This window comes from Equus quagga, chromosome 5, assembly GCF_021613505.1.
Source record: "Equus quagga isolate Etosha38 chromosome 5, UCLA_HA_Equagga_1.0, whole genome shotgun sequence".
NCBI classification, from domain to species: Eukaryota; Metazoa; Chordata; class Mammalia; order Perissodactyla; family Equidae; genus Equus; species Equus quagga.
In genome coordinates this window covers 115,797,504-115,822,441 of record NC_060271.1, presented here as the reverse complement: position 1 = coordinate 115,822,441, position 24,938 = coordinate 115,797,504, and the positions used below count along the sequence as shown (strand labels likewise).

At 47.9% G+C, this 24,938-nt stretch overlaps 1 long non-coding RNA gene across 1 annotated transcript; it reads right to left on the bottom strand.

The window, feature by feature from the left end:
* Positions 1-12,616: 12,616 nt before the first annotated feature.
* LOC124238991 (uncharacterized) lies at positions 12,617-24,130 on the bottom strand. The gene is made up of 3 exons (XR_006888471.1): positions 23,623-24,130; positions 17,220-17,307; positions 12,617-15,902 (listed from the first exon to the last, which is right to left on the bottom strand). It is a non-coding gene; the product is annotated as an uncharacterized LOC124238991 (long non-coding RNA).
* Between the last annotated feature and the right edge of the window lie 808 nt (positions 24,131-24,938).

The window sequence follows — 24,938 nt, the reverse complement described above, 5'->3', positions numbered from 1 at the left end:
CGTGGAACAGGAAAGTCACTCTTCTTCTGCCTCCGATTAGGAAATAGAACTCTGGGGAAATGAAATGCCAACCAGAGAATTGTGTGTGTGTTTGTGTGTGTGTAAACCTTAGTCCTTGAGGGTGTAGCAGGAGAGGGTAGTATGATGGACCCATCCAGGAAGCCCAGTGTTGGCACTGGGAGCTGGAAGACATGGGCAAATGCTGGAAATAGACCCAAGGTCACTGCAGCCAGATGGACTCTGGTGACCCCTGTGCTCCTCCTTTCTCTCCAGATGAGGCACTTCATTGTCTGAGGCTCGTGAATCCTCCAGGGAGTTCTGGAAACTGGACTCTGGGCAAGACAATAAACAGAGACGGCAGAACATGCCGTTAGGGGAAGGGAAGAAGGTTTTCCTTCAGAGAGCACAGCACAGAGAGCACAGAGAGCCCAGGGTGTTACTTCCCACAAACCTTGCCAATTCAGCCTCACAGCCAAGGGCACGCTCACCTCACAGCAGGAGGGCAGAGCTGTGGCCAGGCAGCTTCTCCAGCCTTCTAGACAAGCAGAAGGGCCACAGACAAGGGCTTTCCTTCTGGTAGAATGAAGGCTCTAACCTAACCCTTCCCCGTGGAGTCCATCTCCTCACCTTTGGAGTCTGGGAAATTATCCATAGAGAGAAGGAAAAGGAAGAAGATGTATGTGGGTCAAACTGCACACCCTCCCTGAAGCTCTGTTTTGAGAAGTGGAGAATAAAGGCTACTTATTATAAGAGGCCTTGTTGGTCTGGGTGAAGGCCTAGAAGTGAACGCTTCAAAGCATTTTCAAAGGTTCCTTCAATTTTAAGGCAAAATTGATCTGAAGGCCAAAGTGTCGCCTCTTTTCAAGAATGGATATTATGTTCATATGACAGTGCAGCTGATTCCTCTAACCCCCGTTTACAGCCCATTCACATTTCTCATGCTATTTCTGCACTTTTTGATGTGTCTGAACATCTACGGGGCATTAGGAACAAGAAACACGCAGCCTCGCTCTCCCAGTCATCTCAGTGAGTGATTCTCTGTCTTTTTAAATGGAGTTCTCCTTGGGGCTCTCATAACAGATCACCATGAAGCAGGCCACCCCTAACATTTGTGGGACCCCAGCACAAGAGTACAAATAGAGCCCCATTTACATAGGTCTAATACTTAAAAGTTATAGATCAAGCTAACAAACAAAATATGTTATACCACCCTATCTTGACAAATACATATTCACAATGACTCAGAAGGCCAAGTTCAAATTTAGAACTCTCACCCTCCTTAAATTCTGCTACACAGAGAGAGCCCCCTCGCCCATAGGCTCAGCCCTGGGTTCATGGACTTCTCCCCTCCCCTACTCCACCTGCCCGTGTCCCAACCCACATGCCCAAGCTCCATCCTCACACCCCACTAACAGCCACCCCTATGCCACTCTTTGTACAGACTGGGCATACTGGCTGTGACCTCTGCCTTTGGTAGGATGGCCTAGGGAAAGAGGCCTGAAGAAAGCTGGAAAAAGGCTTGGGGCCATTCAGGCAGGGAATCCTAGGTACTCTAGAGATTCTCTGGGTACCAAGACAATGTTCTAGAATTCTTTAGGTAGCCAGAGAATGTTCTAGAAGAGGTGCATGGGCTCCAGGTGCATCCCTGGGCCCTGCAAACTCCTGACCCATAGGGAGAGGCATGGCTGGAGGAGGGTCATAGTGGGGGTCCTATAAAGTTCAGGGCCCAGTGTAGGAGAGGGCATCTAAGGGCATTATTGTTACATAAAGTCTGAATCCAGGAACTCAGTGCTCACCCAGATCACGGCCCATATGACTCTGGGCAATCCACTTCAACCCTCTGGGTCCAATTTCTTCACCTGTAAAATGGAGAGTTTGAGCCAAGAATTTTGAAGTGCCTTTACAGAACTAAAATCCTATGTTTCCATTTTAAATTAAATTCCAGTAACACGTATAGAGTACCTACCGTGGGCCAGGCACTGTGGTGAGTGTTTTTGCCTACATGATCTTGTTTAATCCATGATTCCATCACTCCACATCTACTTCCCAGCCAGATAAGTTTAGAGCACTGTGCCCAGGCTGGACGTCCCAAAGACTTCCAGGGATGGACACTAAAAATGATGCACTGGTAAGTCCAATGGCATCCGGGAGGGAAAATCCAAGATTCAAACAAACCCACAGTCCACCAGCAGCAGCAATCACGAGGAGCTGGCAGAGAGGTGGACACTTTGTAACAGACCAAGAGAGAATCAGTACCTCCTGCCTAGTCTACAGGCCAGGCTGCAGTTCAGACGCTATTTCATTCTCACAAAAAACTGAAAGCTCCTGGGTCATCATATTCGCTCTCAAAGGAAGAGGTCCGGGTTAGGCAAAGAGAGCAGTCGTGGGAGAAGGGAAGCTAACTGAAGGAGGCATGAAGGTCAATCTCATGATTCTTGTGTTAAGACCAAGGTGGGCCTGCAGGTGTTTGGGAACAAGGCTTCCCATCCTTTTTCCGTTTCCCTAAGATTTCCTAGAGGTTCACAGCCCCCAGTTTGTGAAAACATCTCTTCTGAAGGCTCCTGTTCTTGAGGTCAGGCTGACTCTTGTACCTCTTCTCCTCGGCTAGTTGGCTCTCCTCATGTCACGACTTACTATTTGACCTTGAGCAAGTGTCTTGACTCTCCAGGCCTCAGTGGTCTCAGCTGTAAAATGAGCCTTCTGAGGACTAAAGGAGATAATATCTGCTAAGGGCCTGGCACAGAATAAACAGTCAGTAATTGCTAGGTATTAGTATCACTTTCCTCTCAAATAGGAGAGCAAGAAAAAGAGGATAGTCAATCTGAAGCAGATCAGGCCTGCGGTTTTCCCTAAAGGACAATGTGCCACTCCTTCCCTGAGGACATGGGTCCTTGGCATGTCACACGAGGCCCAGGACAGCTTTTAGTCACACAGCAGAGCTGATCAGCCAACCACCCCGCACCTCCTGAGCCTCGTCAAATATTGATGCAGTGTATTATGTCTTCTGAACACAATACATCGCTTCTCCAACACAAGCCTGCCCTTCGCTGACCCCAGAGGAGAGCGAGGGCTTTTCACATCCCTTAAGCAGCTGCATATCTAGTAAATCTTGCCCTCATCAGGGGCAAACATCACTTGCGCCATCCCTTTCATGGCAGGATGAAAGTTCCAGCTGGCCGCTTTTAGATTTTTCCTACTAAGCGAGCTCCGCAAAAAGGGAAGGGAAGGAGATGAAAACTAATGTTGGAAGCACCTCCTCTGTTCCGAGCTCTGGATAGAGGACTGTGCACACATGACCCAATTTAATCCCAACAGGAACCCTATAAAGTGGGTGGTACTGGCTGCAGTTTATAGACGAGGACACTGAGATGTAAGGGGATTAATTAGGTAGCTCAAGCAGGATCCCAACATTTGTCCAGGGTGGAGTTGAGATTTAGATTGGGTCTAAATGGACGTGCTTCTGCTGACACGACTCAGGAAATGAGAACTGAGGAATGTGGGAAATTGCCATGACCCCAGCGGGTCTGTTCCTGGGACCACTGCCTGGGGTCAGGCCCACTTCGTTAGGCTACTTTCCTGGAAGGCTAGTCACAGAGTTGAGCAAAGTCAAAACTGTAAGTTCTATTGGTTTCTGCTAATAGAATCTTCTATTTGACAGATCACATCTCTCAACCCTCAGAACCAAACCTTGTTTTCAGCCTCTTTGTAAATAAAATTATATCTAGTCCTTAAGAATCCACATTAATAACAGACATTTATTGAGCTTTCTCTGTGATGGGGCCCTGAGCCAGGTCGGGGCAGAATGAGATTTGGGTGAGGCACATCCATTTTCTTGGCACAGCTTAAATTCAGTATTGCCCTCAAGTTATTTATTATCTACTTATAAGTCAGGAATCATCATCATAATCGATGTTATTTATAAAATGCATTAGAATTTAGAAATTAACTCCAGCTTAAGGCACCATCAAAGGAAGATCATATGTTTCGTGTGATCTTCACGACAGTCCTATGAGGCCAGTAGGGCTTATTATGAGGAAACTTGGTCACAAAGTAATTAAGTGACTGTCCCAGAGTCACACAGCTAATTAATGGCTCGGCCAGGTTTGGAACCAGAGTCTGTCTTACAACTGATGGGAACCATCACTTTAGAGATTAAAAAACCAGAAAACAAAAATCTGAGGCTCCAAGAAATGAAATGGAGTGGCTCGCCCAAGGTCACACAGCTGGGATCTAAACCCAAGCAGTCTGGCTCTGGAGTCTGGATGCTTAACCACTACCCTCTTCCTCTGTGCGAACTAAATTTCTACGCCAAGTCCCCCTCCACTGGGGAAGCAGAAACCTAAGTTGTGTCCCTTCGTGACTCCTCTTCCCTTTTCCCTGAGGTGTATACATGGTCTGGGGGGCCTGCCAAGTGCCAAGGGGCATCTCACGCTCAGGTTTGTCTGGGGTTCACTGACCCATCCAGGCCTCAGTCATCACGCCCTATGTGGGTTGTCCCAGCTCTTCTTCGTTCTTGTCCTCCAGCAGGGTGCTCCATGCTCAGGGCAGGGCACTCGTTCCCCCATTCCACGCCGCACTGGGAGTTCTCTAAGGCTGGCCAAGGCCTCGTCAGCCAAGGGTCACCGAATGGCCATCCTCTCTGGAGGTCTGGCTACCTCCCCAGGGCCCTGCTGCAGGAAGCCGAGTGCAGGGCCCCTTTCTCTGGGCCCACAGCTCCCCTCCCTCGCCCCAAACTCAGATCTCCTGCTCTTCCCCAGGGGTTTGTCTGTCTATGCACATAGTCCCCTCTGGTCACCCAAAGATAAAGTTTATGGCACTCCAAAGACAGGAAGACGCCTTTGTTTCTTCCTCTGCCATGTCTCATCCCTCCCCTGAGGTGACAGGTTCAGAAAGGCCTGGCTGTTTGAGGGGGGCCGGGGTAACAGCAGGGGAGTAAAATTCTTGGAAAGAAAAAAACCTTGATTAATACAAAAAGACATATAATTATCACATACATATATAATATACACACGCATATTGAGGGAGCTCTGAGAGAGTGAATTTAGTAAGGCTTCACAGAATAAATGTATTCGAAGGAGATCTTGCGGCAAGTAAACACTGATCAACTGAGAGGAGAGAAGAGATAAATATTTCCACCCAGCGAGCCAAGGGATAATAACACCACCCCTCACAGAGCCAGAGAAGGTGAGGGAAGAGACTGTGAGTTGCCTCCTTCATGCTCAAATTAAAGGTGAGACCACTCACTTCATTCCTTCCTGAGCTCCTACTATCTGCCTGGTACTGGGGAGTCAGCCGAGAACAAAACTCAAAGATGTGCTGCAGGTCCAGAACCAACGAAAGGCCAAGAGGTCCACCCTTCCAGGGGGCTGTCATGGCCACATGTCCTCAGGAGGCACAGGCTCCCGGGGGCGGGGTGGACATGAGGTCACACACAGAGAACTCCTGGCAGGGGGCCTGCTCGCAGGGGGCGCTCAGCCAACAGCAGCTGCTGTAACGATTATCGCTATTTTGAGTCGTCCCCATTCAGGAGCCACATCACTCTTTGGACTCACATGGGCACCTCCAGGGTAGGCACAGGCCAGCAGAGGAAGCTGGGCGCTCTCCATCATGCTCCGTGGCCCCAGGGACCTGTGCCTCCCTGCCTCGGCAGTGCAGCCCCAGACATTATCCTTGGCTCCAGCACTCCCCGCCAGCCTGGAGAGAAACCTGTTTCCCAGCAGGACTCCCACATTCCTTCTGGATGGAATGCCTTTATATGGCCAAGTCCTGTGGGCAGGGATTTAATTAACTCTTCACATACCTTTACAAAACCCCTGTACCATTGGGAGAACAATTCCTCCTCTATCCACGGAAAGTGCTGATGCCGAGGGAATGTTTTTATTTGATTCTCCCGTCTCTGCTTGATGAGATCCTGTAGTGCTGGTCAACAGGGGCAGGGATCTGTCTGAGCACCTTAGGGACAGGACGGAATAATTCGTGGGGAGTAGGAAGAGTTTGTTTAGTTGGGTTTGATGTTGGCAAGAACGTCAGACGCCTACTATGTGCAACACATAGTGTGAGGTATACAACGTTGGAAAAGATGCAATTCTTGATTTCAAGGAAGTCCCTAATGCAAACAAGTAAACAAAGAGTGGTGAATAAAAAGGAACAAGGAATCTGAAAGGGGGGTGACCCTCCAGATCATCAAGCACTCATAAAAAGCCTGAGTTTCGAAGCAGCAGTCTGACTGGAAAGGGAAGAGCCAGGTGCAGCTACTTGATCCTCTCCCCGCCCCCAAAGTGACCGGATAAGGTCAGGGCATGAGAGAGGATCCCGCTTATCTCTGACACCGGCACTGAGCTGCAGCCACTGCCCGGCTGGCCTATGTAACCCGGCCGCCTTATCAGGAGCCCTGTCTGGCACAGCAAGTGAGGGCCAGCACAGCAAGGATGGTGGCAAGGTGGTTCCAGGTCCCCAACAGGGAAATGATAAGCTCTGACTACTGGACTATGGCAATGGCCTTCTAGAAGGTCTCCCCAGTGCCAGGCACTTCCTACTTCAATCCACGCTAGGTAGGACTTCCATTCTGAACTCTCTAAAAGCCAGTTTGAATCATATCAGTGTTAGTCCCCTGCCTTAAACCTTCAGTGGCCACTTCCCACTGCCAAGCTCCTATTTAAACTCCTCAGCCCAGCATCCAGTATCCTTCTCCATCTGACTGTAGTTTACCCCTCCAGCTTTCCCCTCAGTACTCATGCTGGTCTCTCCACCTAGCATATCCTCCCCTGGCTCCACCTTTTGAAATCCTACCCTCTCTATCAGGGTGGCCTCAAATGCCCTTTCCCTCATACAGGCTTCCCTGATCCACCACATCCTCCCTCTTCCTTCCCACCCCACCCTGCCTCCTGAAATGACCCTGCATTTTATCTCTGCCCAGTGTCACTTGTCACACTCCACCTAGGACTGGGCCTCTCTTACTCCATTGACTTGGAAGCTCCCTGAGGTCAGTCTCTTTCTGCCACTCTCCATCTCCCTTCACCAGAGTCCCACACATTAAAGAAGCTCTCTGTGCTTTAAAAAAATTTTTTTGCCAAGGAAGATTAGCCCTGAACTAACGTCTGTGCCAATCTTCCTCTATTTTATATGTTGGTCTCCACCACAGCTTGGCTGACAAGTGGTGTAGGTCCGCACCTGGGATGTGAACCCACGAACCCAGGCTGCTGAAGCAGAGTGTACCGAACTTAACCACTACGTCACTGGGCCAGCCCCACGCTCTCTGTGCTTTTATCCTGAGAGTCTCTTCCTGTTCCTGCTCCCCTCCCACCTGGACCTGCTCCCTCTCACAAGGCAGGTGGTCAGGGCCACTCGGGCCTCTGGGGAGATCCTTTGTTGTTGGTGGTGTTGGTGTTCGGCTTCAGCACCCATAGAGAATTAAATTGCTATGAAGTCCTGACAGACCCCCCTCTCTCCTCCTTACTTTGAAAAGCTTGGTTCATCATTTGGTATAAAGTGAATTGACCAGAGAACCTCCCCAGGCGTTTCTTCAATACTGACTTTTCACTCAGAACTTTCCACAGGAACAAGACCCACTGCTGAATCAAGGAAGCTTGTCTTACCCCGGGTTTTCCTGTGAGGCGCCTCCTCAGGTCTTCATCCTACCTCTCTGATCCCACCTCCTGTGACCTCTCCACCGGTGCTTCCTCCTCCAGCCCCCCAGTCTCTCAGGCCCTCTTCCCTCCTTGATGGTCTCTCCCTCAGAGGATGGGTTTATCACCACAGTTCCAATCATCACTTCAAAGTTGTTGACCCAAAAACTCAAGTTCCTATTTCCCAACAGCCCTCTGGGCATTGGTGCTTGTACATGCAGTTAGCATCAGAGTCAGCATGCTATTGCCCCCAAAGTACCCCAATTCCTTTTCCAAACTCAAATCCCAAAGTGAAACCTTTCTCCTCCCCCTGGACTTCTCTGTTTCTGCCAACAACACTGCCCAGTGCCAGTGGGGCCTTTGAAATCCCACCCGTGGGCCCCAAGTGCTCAGTGACTCTGAGCAATGGGCACTCTCAGAATTCACTCCCAAACCACCCTACCCCCTACCCAGGCCTGTTACCCTTTGGCCTTGCTGCTGCTGCTGTCCCTCTTCTTCAGGCCACCCCCTCCAGTGCCATGCACAGAGGGACCTTCTTCCCTGGCTGTCAATCTTCTTGCTATTCCCAGCCACAGACTTGGGATCCCGCCTTTACCAAGCTGGAGTAACAGATCGCCCTTCAGCTGGGTCCTGTGTTGTCACACATTTCCCTGCTCGTGGCAGCCCTGACCAGGCTCGGGTATGTCTCAGACAGATGCCATCAGTTGTGCAGGCTGGAAATCCCAGAATCAGCTTGAACTCCTCCCTGTCCTTCAGTGCCTACATCTCTCCTCTTCTGGTATCATGACTCTAGAATCGCCCTCTTCAGTTCCATCACCCTTGTTTGTCATCGCCCTCAAACATTCATCCTGTACCAGTTAGTCCCCTCTCCATGGGCTCCCCTGAGCAGCAGTCTCACTTCCATTCCAGTGCTGAGCACTTGGCTATGAGTCTGCATCTCCCACCACACTGTGAGGTTGGAGACGGGGCTCCTCAGTCCTGTATCCCTAGTGTCGAGCAAAGTTCTCTTCATATAGTAGGTGCTCAATAAACGAAGACATATTGGATGAGTGCCTGCCTGCCATGTGCAAAAGCTGATGTGAAGTGCTAGGTGAACCGAGAACCCCTGGCCCCCTTGGAACTGTTAGATGTGGACATACAAGATGGATAATGGCACCGGAGCCTGGGATTCAAGGGCATCCAGTAGGAGACAGGTAGACTTAGATAAGTAGAAAGAGTGTGAGGTTAATGCAGGGAAAGCAAGGGGAACAGACAGGAGAGTTCAAGAGACACAACGGCACATAGCTAATAAGAGACACTAAGTAGGCTTGTTTTGGGAGGCCAGATTGGAGAAATGGGCTGGAGTACAATTACAGGGGCAGATAAATACCAGGCTAATAACAATAATTTAGCTAACTTTTATTGAGTACCTACTAGGTACCAGACACTAATCTGTGTTTTGTTCATGAATTATCTTGTTTATTCCTTACAACCTTCTGAGTAGTTACTATGATTACTTCCACTATAAAGACAAGGAAACTAAAGCACAGAATGCTTATATTACTTGTCCAGGTCACACAGTGATTAAGTAGTAGAGCAGGGGTTCAAACCCAGAGTTTGATACCAGTTCTCACATTCTTATCCATTATCCTTGACAGCCTCTCAAGCTAAGTCTTGATCTTTATCCTGAAGGAAGCCAGGAGATATTAAAAACGGCAGGTAGGGAGAGGAGAGCAAGAAGAGTGGCATGCACCACTGGAGTTTTTGAAGTATTCATTTATGAGCACTCTATAGGGCAGATTTGAAAAGGAAAAGCCAAAGGCTATGGGGTTAATTCAGAGGAACGGTACAAAACAGGACCATAGAAAGAGGCCTGAACTTCAAAGAGAAACCTGGGTTTGAGTCCATATCATACTTATTAGGCAACTCAGTCTTTCTTTGGGACTCAGTTTTCCCATCTGTAAACTGATAGGAAGAACTAGAGTCCCTTCCATCTCTGAGGTTCTATAGTTTTATGAGAATTTTGCAATGTGAGCACATGGCCACCCGAATTAATCCATGGCATCGGCTTAGCCAGACCCCAGCTCCAGCCCCACACCCTTTATGGAGCCTTCCTGAAACAGCCTCTAACTCCTGTGCCCTTGTCATTAGCACCACACATTGGTCACTCAGCACACATGGCCTCATGCCGTTATGGGACTTTGAGGGTTATGCCCTCTTAAACCTACAGCCCTTGGACACCAATATGATCTTGTCTTATGCTTCCCTGGGCTTTTCTCTCAGCATCTATCTCTGTGCACATACACAACAGATCTTTACTAAAGACATATTGAATTTTGAATGACCCAGAGGGTATGAAGGCCTGAGGTCACCCTACCTATGTTTTTAGGCCTGTCATTTACATCAGGCACCAGGTAATCGGACATATTCCTGTGACAGTTCCAACCTGCACTGGTTTTGCGTCCTAGCCATGGTCATAGACCCCACCCCTGGATCAAGGCCCAGCAATGTCACTTCTTGGCTGAGTGATTCTTAATCATTTTAATGTCCCTTTTCTGTAAAATCAGGCTAGTAATACCTACCTCCCAATGTGGTTGTGAGGATAAAATAAGATAGTATTTGTTAATGCATTTTGTATTTTATGGAATGCCATCTAAATATAAGGTGATGTAAATTCTACAAGGCACTGAGCCAGGTTCAAGTTCTGACTCGAAAGAGAACTAGCCATTTAATTTCCAGTCCCTTCCATCCTCATATGCACTATATCCCTTTAAAACTCCCATGGTCCTTCTTGACATATCCATTCCCACCTCTCCCCACTCCCAGACTCTGGGAATCAAATTCCTTCTTAGCCTTCAAGGCCTGGCTTAAAAACCCTGCTGCCCACTCAAGTCAGAATTGCTTGTCTCTTTTTCTGGGCTGTCAGTTTAGATGATTTATACCTTTCCTGCAACAGGCTTCATCCTGATTATATATCTATCTTCCTCTCCAGGGTCAGCAAAACTTTTTCTATAAAGATCGAATTGATAAATATTTTGGACTTTGTGGGTCATATGGTCTCTGTTGCAACTACCTGATTCCACCATTAGAGCATGAAAACTGTCATAGATGGTATGTAAGTGAATGGACATGGCTGTGTTCTAATAAAACTTTATTTACAAAAACAGGCACTAGGCCAGAATTGACCCATCGGTTGTAGTTTGCCCACCTCTGCTCTAGACTGTCAGCTCCCTAAAGTACTGACAGGCTCTTATTCATCTCTGTGCCTTTACCTGTAGCCTGGAGGCCAAGCAGAGTTAGCCCCAAGAGGTGTCAAATAATAAATTAATAAATAGCAGTAATAATAATAGTGTCCTTTTATTGAAGCATTATCGGGTGCAAAATACTTGGTACTCTATAAGGAGAGTATTTATTAGTCCATTTTACAGATGAGGAAAATGAGAGATTAAGTAATTTGCCTGCATAGCAGGTAAGCAACAGAGCAAAGATTCACACCCAGGTCTGTGCAAATCAAAACCACCATGTCGTGTCACAGGAATCTGCAAATGTTAATTGGATTGAATTCGAGTGGCGTGGTTGAAGTAGGTGTCTTCCAGCTCTTCCAGCAAAGTCAGCAAAAATCTTCCAGTCCCAGCCTGGCTTCCCATGCAGTCCCAGCCTACCCTGCCAGGCTATGGGGAAGCACATTTGACATGCTCATTTGTCTTCTCACTCACACAGAGCCAGTCTGTACATCTGCTCTGGCATACACAGCTTGGCAGCAGGCACGGTGAGACCTCTCTGAGCAGGAAGAAAGCCTGCTTGGGGAGCTGGCCCTTTTGGCACTAACAACCTGGCTCCCCACCCATTCTCTCTCAGGAGCCCGGCGTGTGAGAACCTCTGAGTGACCTCCAGGCTGCTGCAGTGGGACCGCCGTCCCACCCAGGCTCTTCAAGAGCCGAAAGGAATTATGGGGAGAGGGAGAGCAGGAGGTGGGGTCAAGGGCCAGATGTGAGTTTAGTTACCCAACTTTCTGTTCCCCAACCCTGTCCCAAGTCACGGTAGCATCCCAGGCCTCAAACAGACAAAGATGAAAACCGAGGAAGCAGGTTTAGGGAGCAGGTCTGAGGGTAAGGACATGTCCATCCCCCTACACGTTCCAGGAGTGGGGAACACTGTGAAGAGTCCAGGTGGAAAGTAGGGTAGTAAAGTAGAAGATGAGGCTCACAAGTACACGACAGAATTTAATCACTACTCATCCAGGAGCCACTAACACATTTAGGCTCAAGCAACTGAGATTGTGATTTTTGGAAAAGACCACTGAAGCAGTGCTCAGGAAGACTGGAGGCCAGGAAAACAGTTAGGAGGCTGTTGTCATAGGTGACCTGTTTGGAAGCCCTGAAGCAGGGTGACAGCAGCAGGAATGGAGACAAAGGTCCGCTTGGTCTTTGCCAGTACTACCCACACTCTCTACTTGTTCCGTCTACTTCCTCTAGTCTTTCATTCATTCAGCAAATACCCATTGAGCCCTTCTATGTAGAGACGCTGTGCAACACACGGATACACCTGTTCCATTCTCTCTTTCCCCTTCCTTTCCTTCCTTCTTCATGCCTCTCAGTCTCTCCTTTCACCAGCTCCTGGCTTCCCCAACATCCTTCTTTATGCTACTTTTCCAACAGGAACTCAGGGGCTGAGACCCGACTCCTGTCTTCTCACCAGGGCTGGGGCTGCAGGCAGGGGTCATGCAGAGTCTCTGAAGTCCAGAGGGCATGTTGCCTATGCAGAACTTGCACAGAGAGCCCTCAGAGCTCAAACTGAGCAACAATGTGGTCTGGCAGACCACACAAATGTATCCAGCTGGTTTGTTCATACACACACAACCTTGCCCCATAATTAACTGGAAAAATACAAAAAGAAATACACCACCTCCTCCAAGATAAACATCAGTGACCTTACTCTCTAAAGTACAGTCACTAACTAAGCTGGTATATTAGTCAGGGTCCAACCTAGAAAGGAGAAACCACTCTGAATACTTACAACAAGGGAGATTTAATACAGAGAATTGGTTACACGAGTGACTGCGGAGTTGGGAAATCTACCAGGTGATGATGAGGCAACCCCAAGCAGCCGGAAGTAATGCTCACCCCTTCAAGGGCTGGGTGCACAAGGAGAAGGAGAAGCAGAATTACCTGAGCCCAGGGGCCAGGGTCACCCACCAAAAGCCGGAATAGTAGCAGGTCTATCTGGCAGGAACCAGAGACCCAGAAACAGTCACTGTCAGAAATGCCACTAGAGAGACAGGGAAAAGTACCCTAGCTTTTCCCCTCCTCCCTCCCTCCAGCTTCCCACCAACACCTCCCATTGGTCAAACCCACCCAGAAGCCACTGACATGAAGCCTTCAGTGGTCAGCCTCCCTGTGGTTCAGAGCAGAGCAAGAAATAGGCAAGGAATAGATGTAAGAGCAAATGGGTTCAGCTGGTACCATGTACTTGTGCCAGGCCTCCAGAAGCCCACCTTTATTTGCCTTTGATCCACAAGGTTGGGGCCTGCACATCAATGAGAAGCTGCTTTCATCCTGGTGGCCAGATGTCATTCTGGCCTTCATTCCCCACTTCCCTGGATGTTGGCTTCTGGATGTTCAGACTCGCTTGTTTCTATCACATACTCCTTCTTTCCTTTATTCCTTCCTTGCTTCCTTCCTTCCCTCTTTTCTTGCTCCCTCCCATTATCCCTCCTTTCCTTCCTTCCTTCCTTCCAATATTCCTCATTCGCTCATTTGATCACATATGGATTGCACTCTGTGTGTCAGGCACTGTGCTGGGCTCTGGGGACACGTTGGAGAATGAGACTACTCCCTGCCTCCAGGAGTTCACAGTCTAGTGACAATCCCACATAAACAGACTTTTGCAGTAGAGGGCCATATATAACCCACCGAAGCAGAGGAAGGGATGTTCAGTTCTACCTGGAGAGCCATCAGGGAAGGTTCAAAGAGGAGCTGGTATTTAAGCTGGATCTTAAAGAATATTTCACAGCTAAGTAAACAGAAGTAGGGCTGAGCAGAGAGAACAGCATATGCAAAGACATGGAGACAAGAAAGAGAACTATAATCTGGTGAGGCAGAGGGTATGACAGTGTGATGAAGAACGGGGTGACATCAAATAGATAGGCAGGGCTGGTTGCTGCAGGATCCTGCGAGAACATTTCTCCTGGGAACTACTGGAGAGTTTTAAGCAAGAGAGGAAGCTTATCAGAACTGACCTTTAGAAAGACCACTCTGGCTACAGTATGGAGGAGGGACTTGGGGAGAAACACGTGGTTGGAGGACCAAGGAGAAGGCTGGTGTCCATGCAGGAGTGCACACAAGCAAGAGGAAGTGAAATCTGCCTCCCTGGGAGGAATTCACAAGGACCTTGTAATAGTCAAGGTTTGATTATTTGGAAGGAAGGAAGAAGAAAGGGAGAGGAAGGAAGGAAGGGAGGGAGAGGAAGGAAAGAAGGAAGGAACGAAGGAAGGAAGGAAAAAGAAAAGTTGTTTTCAGAAAGTCAAGCTTTTTTCCAGTAAATCAGCTGTCAGGGGCTCAGGTTGCTAAGCTACAGGGAAAGTGGAACAGCCCGCACTAAAAGGAGCTTTGGGGAAGTGGGTGTAATCAGTCAGGTTGCTCCCTCCTCCAGGCCCAGAGTAGCACGGGCTGCTGCGGGGGCCGGGATAGGGGGTGGCTGCTCCACCTCCAGGAGGGACCCACGGGCTTCAAACAGCAGCAGAATCACCAGGAGAGAAGGCTTCAGGGCCTTGGCTGTATCTGAGATGCTGAGCTGGGTGTGTTCCTGGTCAGTTACCGTGGCTGCTGAGCACTGCGCTCCCCCAGCTGGAACAGCATTGTTTGCCATGTAGGGTCACAAGTTCCATTTACTCTTTTAACCTGTTTTCAGACCTGGAAGTGTGGGATTTTTTTGGATCTCTACTCTTCCAGGTTTGCCTTGGGTAATCAAAGTGGGGTTTTTTTTCATCATCAGATGATTTTGCCACCACCTGTAGCTTCTTGGACAAATTCAGAGAATGGGGGTAGAGAGTTGCATTGCAGCAAGAAGCCCAGCAGTGGGGGCTCAACTTACTTTCCAAGGCCTTGAATTGACAACTTTGCCCCTGAAATTCAAACTTGAAGCCACATGGCCTTCTCAGGTCTGGGTGACCAGGACCTCCAGGTGCCATTCCTTTGACTCTGTTTCCCTATACTAGGCCCAGCACATGCTAGCTCGGTGTTTGCTTTATTAAAGTACTCTTAAGGTCAATCACGTCCAACCTCCCTCCTTCTGCTCTGACATGCAGACGTCCTATAGCCTCTGCCTACTCCCACTGGGCCAAGTGCTCCTGGGAGTAAAAGTCTAGGGAGCTGAAGCCAGGATAAGTTGCCTCCCAGGATCAGACTCTAAGAAGAGACGATAGGGAAGTGATGGGGTACCTGGAAATAGAGAAACCAGAGGAGCAAAAGACAGGAAACTGGGTGTTCTACGGGGTGGAGATTGATGAGGCATGATGGAGTCAAGACCTCACTGAGGAGAGAAAGCCTGTAGGAGAGGTGAACTGAGTCACAAGGGCTGCAGCTGAAAAGCAGCAAGGAGGAAATCAAGGCTGGAGATAGACAGAGAAGCCTCTGGGGAAAATGACCAAGGCAGGGAGGACCTGGAAAAAGAAACTGATTGTTGTCAGCATTACCTGTTAAGCTCCCACCTGAGCAGAGACAGAGCAAGGCACAGTGGTGGCACAAGGCCAGCTCTTTCCCAATCCATGCAGATCTGCACACCCCCAGTCCCAGGGGTTTTTCCGTGCTTCTCTTACTGAGTGTAACTTCCCAGTTGCTACCTATGGAGCCTTGTGCAACGTACTTAACCTCACTGTGCATTAGTTTCCTCATCTATAATATGGGGATTCTAATAATCTCTGTCAAAAGAGTTGTTATAAGGATTAAATAAGTTAATATATGGGAGGTGCTTAGGCCTGTGTCTGGTATATAGTAATTACTCAATACATGTGAACTACTGTGACTTTCTTTATCATCATTATCTGCATTTTACTGTAAGTGTGAAATGAATGGCTTCTAAAACATGTAAGAGGCAGGAACTCTCACCCCCTCTATAACTTGAGAAAACGAGGCTGAGGAGGTCAAATCCTTGCTAAGGCCACACAATGAATGAGTGTTGGAGCCAAGATTCAAACTCAGATCTGCTGGAGCTACAGCTTGGGTTCTTTGCACTGTGTTCGTTCATCTGTCTTGGTTCCTTGGATCCTCGATAATGATGCACACGGGAAGCAGCTGTGGGCTGGTGGGAAAAGCACAGGCATGGAGTCGGCACACCTGGATCCCAGGTCCTACCTGCTAACTGGATGACCTGGGACACGTCCCTTCTAGTCTCTGGACCTCAGCTTCCCCATGGACAGTGGATAACAACATCATCTCAGAGGGTAGAGCTATCCTGGTGAAAACACCAACACAGAGCATTTTCTGTCTTGTCATAGACAATCAGAAAACATTAGATGATTCTAAATCTTCTTCCCATCACATGTGGATCTCTCACTGCTGTTTTCTAGCTCCCTATCTTCACCCCCAGCCCTGGGAAATCATTTTGACCTCAAATTCTGAAATACCTTTCTGCCCCTTGCTCATTCTTTGTGCTTCTATTTTCTTTCCCTGGAAGTTTCCATCTACCTCCGAGGCTCCAATCCCTGTTTGCAGTTAGTGCCTAGATCTGTGCCTGTACCTGGGCCTTTAGCTGGAGAATTAAAATACTGTTTCATTCCGAGGACCAACCCCAAGCAAAACGTGGGATGGGGTAGAGCTGGTCTCCAGCTGCTGGTTTTTGTACGCCCACCTGCTCTAGCCTTCCCCTTCCCAGCCCCCCGCCACCTGATCTCTGGACAGAATCTGAAATTCCTTCCCACCCAGGTGAAAGTAACAGATAACCACTAATACCTCCAAAGACCATTTATATTTTAGTGAGGGTGAGAACCTTCTGGCACTGAAATCTCCCTGCAGAATTTCACTTTGATGCCTCTCCAAAGGGAAGATGCTTGATTCCAAGCACAGGGGCTTCTCTATACCATGCGGGCCGTTGCATCAGCCAGGCCCTGGAGATGTCCCTGGAATGTTTCCTTGCTTTTTAGGCAGAGTTATAGTCATACTTGTCACGCCTATGACATCTCTTATCTTTCTATCTCAAAGAGTTCTGGGAATGTTAATTAATGCAAGACACAGTCTAAAAAAGCAGACTTGCAGGCGGCAACCTCCAGCTACGACTGTGGTTCTTTTTATGCTTATAAGCCTCCATTAAGAAAGAAATTCAAGGTTTTTAAAGCCCATGTCAGCCCTTGTTCTAGCAAAGACGTACAATGCCTCAAGGGTTTTGGGCTACGTTGCTAGCTGATTTCTAAAAAGCATTTCATGACTATTATTCTATTTGCATTAAATACCTGCGTCAGTATGTGGGTTCAAGTTCCAGCTCCCAATCCCAACTGCGTGACCTTGGGCAAGTCTCGTGAGCTTTCTGTCTCAATTTCCTCATCTATAAAATGGGATAATAGTACCTAACTCTGAAGATTGTTGTGAGCCTTAAATGAGATAATATCTATAAAGTACCTACCTCAATGCCTGACACTTAAAGGCACTCAGTAACAGTCAGCTCGCTTCTCCCATCCTCCTCCACATTCCCACTCCTTTGCTACAAAGCACTGTGGAGAAATAAACACAAAGATACATTCAGGGCCCTCCAGTACCCAATGTTCTAAAAGGAGATGCATTTGATTATTAAAAACCTCAGACACATATTCTTTTGGTTTAGACACTGCAAATGTTCCCTTTCACCCTTTTCTACCTTTACTAGGCAAGAGAAGAATGAAAAATGAACCCAGGAGAAAGTTGTGGAGAGTTGTATGTGCTGATCCTTGCGTTAGACACACCAAAATAAACAGATTGCTTTGAATGAGATCTTTGAAAGAGATTATTTAAAGTCTACAAAGAGGAATTATTAACCTGACTTAAACCCCAGTGTATAAAAAAGAAGCCAGCCAAGTGTTTCCTCCTTTGGAAGCACCATGACAATTAAACTGTCAGTCGACGGGGCTGGCATTCATCTCAAGATCACAATAACATAGAAATCTTGTCCACTTCCTTACGGCCTTCTTTAACCTGCTCTGGGTACCTCCACCATCCTAGATCCAGGAAAGTGGGGCAGGTCAATAGCTGTAAATTACTAATGACCTTTTGAATTTGGAGCAGAACCAACAGAGCAAGTGCAGCGGTTAAATCCAAAGAACAACTGTGAAGCTATGTTCAGAAGGCGAAGCAGGATGTTAGGAGACGAAGTCAGAAAATAGAATCACAAATTGCGGATGGGTCCACGACGGGGTGCCGGCTGGCTGGAGCGGTCAGCGTCACTGATCCAAAATGCCAGGCTGGGGCAAACCTGTAGCAGGAGCAAGCGCCAGCCCTGGAAAGAAAAGGAGCAGATGGAAGAGGAGCAAGGACCAAGAAAGAGCCAAAGCTGGAAACAAGTAGAACAAGTTAAGGTCCTGGTTAAGGTCAGAACTCGATGTCTGCAATGCCCCTGCCAGATCCAAGTGTGAGTGACAGCAAGGACAGAGTCCAAGACACAGGCTGAGGGCTGGTGCAGTTCCACAGACTGGAAACACCGTGAGGGCAGGGGTCCCACCGCCTTGTGCTCAGAGCCTAGAGCACAGTTTGGCAAGCGCACAGTAAGGCCTTCCTCTCTCTCCTTCCTAAATCCTGGCTTAGTTTCCTCCGGCTGCTGGAATGAACTGTGACAAATTTGGTGGCTTAAAACAGCAGGAATGTATTCTCTCACAGTTGTAGAAGCTAGAAGTCCAAAATAAGTGTTGATGGGCCAAAATCAAAGTGTCAGCAGGACACACTCCCTCCAGAGGCTCTGTAAGGAAGGGGGAATCCTTCCTTGCCTCTTCCAGCTTCTGGTGGCTGTTGACATTCCTTGGTTTGTGGCTGCATCTCTCCAGTCTTTGTCTTGGGCTTCTCAGGGCCTTCTCCTCCTCCTCCCCTCCTCCCGCCCTCTTTCTCTCTTTCTCTGAAGTCTCCCTCTGCTTCTCTCTCATAGGGACACTTGGCAGTAGCATTTAGGGCCCATCTGGATAATCCAGGATAATCACTCCATCTCAAGATCGTTAATCTAATCACTCTGCCAAGACCCTTTTTTCTTATAAGGTAACATTTGCAGGTTCTAGGGATTAGGACCTGATCTCTGGGGAGTCATTATTCTGCCTAACAGGGGACCTAAGGCACCAGTGGTCGGGAGACGATTCTGGTTTGCCTTTCCCTGGAGTGACATGGCAGGGACGGGAGCGTGATGAGAGGAGGAGAGCTGTCACCAGGGAAGAGGCAAGACAAAGCAGGGCAGAGCAGAAATGTGGGGGAGGCTGGTGGGGACCAATGGCAATAGGCAGGGTGACATCAGCAAAGCCGTGGGGCAGAGTAGAGCTCAGCACCAACATCTGGGTAGGGGCATGTTAATGGCCTCCAGGAAAAAGCATGAGTTACTTGGACACCAGGCCATGGGAAGGAGGAGACCAAGGCCTGGCTGATTGCACTGCTTGGGCTCAGAGCCATGGTGGGCTGCACTGGGAGCCTCAGACCCAAGAGCCCGTGCCCAGCCTCTCTCAACTGTGCCCAGTTGGGCCACAATGAATAGGACAGTCTGATGAGTTCACATTCTAGTGGGGGAGGCAGGGATGTTAAAAGTGTTCTGTTAGTAATGCACATATCTATAGGGGTCTGAGGGAACATATATAAAACAATAGCTACTCTACCTGGAGCCAGAGGGTGGTAGATCTAGAAATTTTCAAAGAGAAGAGACATTTGAGGTGGGTCTTAAGTTCAAGAAGGAGTTTTCTAGGCAGAGGTGGACAAAGTCCGGCTGAGAGATAAGGAGGAATGTGGGGTTGGGAAAGGGATCACGACTTTCTATGTTTCCTGATTTCAACTTGCTATGAGACAAGTGGCTCCTTCTTCACACCTGAACAGGCAACTGAGCATTGCCAAAGTGTTATAATCAACGTGGAACTACAATATAAAACAGAACTCTGAAATTGGAGTCAAAAGACGCAAGCTCAAATCATGGCTTTGCCATTGACTAGTTGAGTGACCTTGGGCAAACCACTTAACGCCCTTCGTGCCCCATTGTCCTATTTGTAAAATGAGGGTAGTAACATCTTCCTCAGAAGAGTATTTTCAAGATTCAGTAAAATAATGCAAGGGAAATAGTCTGAAAATCTACATGATCAAATAAGCGTTAGTTTCCTTCCTTCCTGGGACTTAAGGCAGTTTAGTGTGACAGACCATCACTGGGGCAAATGCTGTTTCTGCTGCGGGTGGGACAAGCGCATGATCTAATACCCTCATGGCTGTTAAAGGCATCCCCACCTTACCAGAAGCTAGACTTGTTTGTTTTCTCAATAGTATTTTCTTCCTCATTCTTCCCTCTCCCTTTGCTCATAGGAAAACACTGGGGAGGATTTTGCTGGGTCATTTTGCATATTTGTCCTTCTCAGTTTTGCTGATTTGAGACTGCTCACTCCTAAAAAGAAGGGGGTCTCCCAGTCATGGTGGCACTAATAAATACACTTACACACTCTCGACCCCAAGGGTCAACCATCACACTCCTTCATCCTAGCTTTCTGGAAGCAGAGCCAGTGCCCTCCACCACGGTTCCCTTGACCACTCCCATCATGCTTCTGACAGCCCAGTTCTGAGAGCAAGGCTATTCAAAGGTCTGCAGGGGCTTCCTCAGGAGTGTCGTTAAGAGCATGGGGTTTGGGGCAAGAGAGAGCCTGTGTTTAAGTCCTGGCTCTGCCGTTTAACCTCTAAGCCTCAATGTTTTCTTCTGCAAAGTGCAATACTGATGATATCCACCTCTTAGGAAGGTTGCAAGGATTAAGTAAAATGCTTGTAAATTACTTAGCACAGTGCAGGGCTACTATTACCTGGTTTGAAAGGGAAGGATTAGGAATAGAAAGAAGCAAAAGAAATAAGAAAAGAAAGCCAGGAGGAGATGAAATGGTGAAACAGCACTTTCAACTCTCCCACGATTTCCTGTGATTGGGTCAAAGTGGCAAATTCACAGTAAGTTGTGTCCTGATGGGAGGGCTGCTGATAAAAGAGCCTTTTCTCAAAGCTAAAAAGAGGCCAGAGTAGAGCCTGAAATTTCAGCTCCTAGAGAACTACTCTCTTGACAAAGGCGTTATGTCTCTAGGAGTTCTCTGATAAAACAGAGAGGTAACACATTAAATCATCAACAATTTTGCTCAAAATATTTAACATCTCATTGGGACCTGAAGGAATGAAGCATAGGACAGGTAAATTTTGACAGGGGAGGTGTAGTGAGTTGAATGGTGGCCTCCAAAAGGTATGTCCACATCCTGGAACCTGTGAATGTGACTTTATTTGCAAAAAGAGTCCCTGCAAATGTAATCAAGTTAAGGACCTAGAGATGAGACCATCCTGGATTATTCAGGTGGGCCCTAAATTCAAGGACCAAGTATCTTTATAAGAGATATGGAGGAGAGACACCTGGAGAAGACACAAAGGGAAGAGAGCCCTGTGAAGATGGAGATATGCTTGTCTCCCCCACTAAGATGTGAATTCGTCAAGGACAGGGATTGTTTCCTATTCATTGTGGCCCAGCTGAGCCCAGTTGAGAGAGGTTGGGCACGGGCTTTCAGGTCCAGGAAAGGCTCCCAGGAGGCTCCCAGTGCAGCCCACCATGGCTCTGAGCCCAAGCAGTGCAATCAGCCAGGCCTTGGTCTCCTCCTTCCCCTGGCCTGGTGTCCAAGTAACTCATGCTTTTTCCTGGAGGCCATTAACATGCCCCTACCCAGATGTTGGTACTGAGCTCTACTCTGCCCCACGGCTTTGCTGATGTCACCCTGCCTATTGCCATTGGTCCCCACCAGCCTCCCCCACATTTCTGCTCTGCCCTGCTTTGTCTTGCCTCTTCCCTGGTGACAGCTCTCCTCCTCTCATCACGCTCCCGTCCCTGCCATGTCACTCCAGGGAAAGGCAAACCAGAATCGTCTCCCGACCACTGGCGCCTTAGGTCCCCTGTTAGGCAGAATAATGACTCCCCAGAGATCAGGTCCTAATCCCTAGAACCTGCAAATGTTACCTTATAAGAAAAAAGGGTCTTGGCAGAGTGATTAAATTAATGATCTTGAGGTGGAGTGATTATCCTGGATTATCCAGATGGGCCCTAAATGTTAGTGCAAGTGTCCCTATGGGAGAGAATCCTAGGGAGATTTCACACACACACACATGCACACACACACACACGCACACAAAGGAGAAGGCCCTGTGAAGCCAGAGGCAGAGATTGGAGAGAGGCAGCAGCAAACCGAAGAATGTCAACAGCCACCAGAAGCTGGAAGAGGCAAGGAACAGATTCTCCCCTAGGGTCTCTGGAGAGCATGGCCCCGCCAACACCTTGATTTCAGCCCAGCAATACTGATTTCAGACTTCTGGCCTCCAGAACTATGAGAGAATACATCGCCATTGTTTTAAGCCACTAAGTTTATGGTAATTTGTTATGGCAACCAGAGAAAACTAAGATGGGCCCCAAAGGGGTTGATCTTGCTCTCCCAGTTTCTTTCAACACCCCCTCCCCCGGTTTAACAACTGTCTTGTCTGCCTCACTCTGCCAATTTCTTATGGCCCCTTCTCTAAGAACCTGAAACAATAACCACCATTTATTGAGCACCTACTACGTGCAAGGCACTAAGCCAGGGCTCTCCGTGGGCTGCGTCACTAATCCATGCACTGACCCTGTGAGATGGGCATTGAGGCTGGCAGAAGTTAGGTCACTTGCTCAGGATCACGCGGCTTGAAAATGCTGGAGCTGGGATCTAAACCCATCTGTGTCTAACTCTGAAGCCTGTGGCTGTAGCCTCGGTGCCTCACAGCCCGAGTGGGACCTTCCCTAATTGACTGTCCGTTCTCCAGAAGCCTATTGGCATCGCATACAAATAACCACTACTTATTATGTGCCAGGCATTGGGCTCAGCACTTTACATGTATCATTTTATTTTTATTGTCAAAGCAACTCCACAAGGTCAGAGCCATTATTATCCTTTTTCACAGACAGGAAAATAAGCACTAGTGGTAAAACCAGTGCAGGGCCCGGGTCTCCTGGGGGTCCTGGACCAGTGTCATTCCTTCTGATCCACTCTGCCTCCCCTTTGCTCTAGCACACTGGGCCGTAATTTGACTTGGACGCAGTTCAGATCTCTGAAAAGCTTCTGTGTTGCCCAAAGTCTGGAGGACTTCCATCCAGTGTATGTGTGGAGCTTGCTTGTTAGCTTCCAGAGAGTTCAAAACACCCACCATGCCGCAAAAATATTCCACTGCCCAGACATTCACAAACACCCTGCCCACATTTTCCAAAGTCTCTCTCCCTAGTCCTATCTGCACCCTCCTCCTTCTCCTTAGAAATCTTGAGAAAGTGACACTGCAAATCATGCACTAAAACAATCTGCAAAATATAAACTATTATAACATTTGTCATTATAACAACGATAATATAAAAATTGAGAAGGAAGAAAAATATTAAGGCTTTCGCCAAAATTTGTGTCTTAAAAAAAAAGTATCTTCACGGAGGCGGTGCAAGGAAGAAAGCCAGGGAAGAAAGAAAGAATGAGAGGGAAAGCAAGATTCTCTATATTTATAAGCCCTGAATACCTAAATTGATTTATTTAGAATCAGTGGTAATTTGCATGCTTTCATAGGAAATGTTGAAAAACTTAATTGAAAGAGCAAGCCATACAGCATGGCCAACAGACAACAAATTGCCTTTGGAAGTGAATTACGATTTCCTGGATCATCTTGGCTCTTTGGGGGGTTTGGGAAGGAAAAAGAGTCCAGTGAAAGGGAGAAAGAACTCTCCATGGTTGTCAACAGAAGTAGAATAATGAAAAGAGAACAGGACCAGTTTTGAAAACCTGAGTTTCAGTCTTTGCTCCTCCACTCACTTGCTGTGTGACCTTGGACAGGGCACTCTCCTTCTCTGGGCTTCAGTTTTTCCCATTTGCAGATGACTTCTATGGTGCCTTCAAATTCCATAGGTGTATTTTTAACTAATATAGAGTCACAACTATGTTTTTTGTTTTGCTCTTGCTTTTCTTCTCACAGTCGCATAACCAGCTAAGAGAATGTGGCGAGGAGATACGGCTGCTACTGAACCCACACATTTATCCAGAGGACAAAACCACACACACATTTGGTTAAAAATCTTCTGACGAAAGCTGTGTCTCACACCCAAATCCTGAGCTCAGTGGAACTGCCCTCGTAATGCTGGCTGGAGCAGCCTTGCTAGGGAGGAGTTCCGTGGAGTCTGAATCTTTTTCATTGCAACACTCCCAGAAAGCCAGCCCTGTCATTAGTCTGTGAAGTAAACATCATCCTCCGCAAAAGCCCAAGTTAGCAGTCACCTAAAGCCACCCTCGGTCTTTTAAAGAGAGAGCTTTCACCATTCATCGCTCCACCAGTACCTGCTTTAAAATGTGAAAACACGGGGCTCCCCTAGGAAAACACTCTGGCCTTTCCTCCAAAGTCACAGAAGACTGTGGGCAGGATTTGGAATTATGTTTCACTGGCTGGTCCAGACCACAGCTTGGGGAGAGAAACAGACACAGTGGGCAGAGAGGCAGGTTTGGGCGGGGCGGGGTGAGGGGTGGGGAGGGGCTGGTAATAAAGGGCCTCTCTGCTTGATTTCCACAGAGCTATGAATGGTATTAGCACGTTCAGAAAATTTTACCCAGCACTCCAGAGTTTAGACTTGTCAATAAGCATTTCTTGCCCTAAACATTTATCATAAGTGTATCAAGCTTTTACCATGTCATTCTGTTCTTGTTAATAGAGATGCTTCCTCATTATTATTCTGAAGCTGCATCTTGTGTGACTGTCCTTGAATCCCCACCTAGCTGGCAAATTCTTCAAAGGCAGAGGAAGTTCCAATAGTTTGGGTCCCAAGCCCAATAAGATGCTCAGTGCAGAACTGAGCCAAGACAGGCAGACTGCCTTTATTGGGAAGTCAAAAGCAGCTCTTCAATGTGCTTCAAAGCCCCTCCCCCACCAACTCATCCCCGTCCATTTCTGTGACCCACAGAGCAGTACTTCCTCCCCAGGTCCGAGAAGACTAAGGAGGACACTGAGGAAAGTGTTACTAGTTTCCTACACAGCCTAGACTAGTCTATACCCCATCTTGGACTTTCTGAATAATAATATTAATAATAATAGTTGGGGCTGGCCCTGTGGCCTACTGGTTAAGTTCAGCATGCTCCACTTC